Consider the following 2102-nt stretch of genomic DNA (forward strand, 5'->3'; position numbering starts at 1 on the left):
TACATAAGGTTACCAAGGAGCAGCTGGTAGGTTTGAACTGCTAACCTGTGGTTCGCAGTCCAGTGCTGATCCTATAGCACCACACCAGGAGTCTATATGTGTGTGTGTGTGTGTGTGTGTGTGTGTGTTTATATAGTTCTGTTTCTCTGGAGAACCCTAACACAGATGGGTGCTTGGGTGTTTTATATATATATATTATGGAGACATTTAGCATAAAAGTAGCCACCTTTTCTCTGGCGTGGTGCTGCAGGATAATGTGCTGTACTGCAAGGTCAGTTTGAACTGCAAGATCAATGGTTCAAGTCCACCAGCCACCCCTCGGAAACCCTATACAGGGTCACTATGGGTTGGAACTGACTTGATGGTACTTAATTAATTAAGTCACCTATTTGTACTTTCATGCATTTTTTGAAAAATCCAATATAAGCACGAAAGTTAAGAGGACTTGAAACACTTACTGATTAAGATCCAAGAATACAGCCTTTGGTATAGATTACAATTCAATGTAAAGAAAACAAAAATCCTCACAACTGGACCAATACACATTATGATAAACAGAAAACATTGACGTCGTCATGGGTTAATTTTACCTGGATCTACAATCAATGCTCATGGAATAAAGAAATCAAACATATTTTACTTATTGCACTGAGAAAATCTGCTGCAAAAGACCTCTTTACAGTGTTGTAAAGATGTCATTGTGAGGACTAAGGTGTGCTTGACCCAAGTCATATATTTTCAATTGCCTCCGATGCATGTGAAAGCTGGACAGTGAATAAGGAAGACCAAAGAATTGATGCCTTTGAATTATGGGGTTGACAAAGAATATTGAAAGTACCATGGACTGCCAGAAGAACAAACAAATCTGTCTTGGAAAATGTATAGTCAGAATACTTCTTAGAAATGAGGATGACAAGACTCCATCTCACATACTTGGGATGTTCTCAGGAGGAGCCAGTCCCTGGAAAGGACATCATGCTTGGTCAAGTAGAGGATCAATGAAAAGGAGGAAGACTCTCAGTGAGGTGGATTGACACAATGGCTGCAACAATGGGCTCGAACATGACAACAATGATAAGGATGGCATAGGACCAAGCAGTGTTTCGCTCTGTAGCGCGTAGGGCCTCTCTGAGTTGGAGCCAATATGATGGCACCTAACAACAACATTGAAAAGTTTCACTACCCATCTGTCAGTTTCTTTACTGTGGTGGATTACATGTTGCTATGATGCTGGAAGATATGCCACTAGTATTTCAAATACCATGGTGGACAGGTTCCAGCAAAGCCTCCAAACTAGGACAGAGAGGAAGAGGCAAAACTGTAGGGACAGTTAAAAGATCAGTGACCACCAGGAGCAAGGGGCAGGGAGGGAGGGTGGGATAAGTAGGAATACACAGGGCATGTTTAGGGCATTGAAACTGTTCTGTAAGATACTGTAATGATGGACACATGATATTATGCATTTGCCCAAACCCCTAAGACTATCCAACACAGTGAACCCTAATGTCAGCTAAAGGAGCCCTCATGGCACAATGTTGTGGTCAGTGGTCCGAACCCACCAGCTTCTCCACAGAAGAAAGATGTGGCAGTCTGCTTCTGTAAAGACTGTCATTACTTTTGTGTGCTGGTAAGTCGGTTCTGACTCACAGCGACCCTTGTATGGGGTTTCTGAGGCAGTAAATCTTGAAGGGAACAGAAATCCTCATCTTTCTCCTGCAAAGCAGTGTATGGATTTGCACTGCTGACCTTGTGGGTTTTAGCCCAACAAGCAACCCACCAGGCTCCTTTCCATAAAGATTACAATCTTGGAAAATTTATAGGACAGTTCTACCCTGTCCTACAGAATCCACTAAGTGAAAAAAGGTTTAGCTTGAATGTAAACTATGTACCTTACAGGATAATAATGTATAAAATACTGCTTCATCAATTGCAACAAATATACTGCACCAATCAGGATGTTAGTAATAGTAGAAACAGTGTGCAGAAGGGATACAGGCATATGGGAACTCTTCTGGAATCCTCTGTGTGGGAGATTCAAGTCCACTCTGAGGCACCTGGCGATTGATGTAGATCAGCCATTGAAAATCCTCCATAGCAACCTC

Source organism: Chrysochloris asiatica, unplaced genomic scaffold (genome assembly GCF_000296735.1).
Source record: "Chrysochloris asiatica unplaced genomic scaffold, ChrAsi1.0 scaffold00034, whole genome shotgun sequence".
Lineage (NCBI taxonomy): Eukaryota > Metazoa > Chordata > Mammalia > Afrosoricida > Chrysochloridae > Chrysochloris > Chrysochloris asiatica.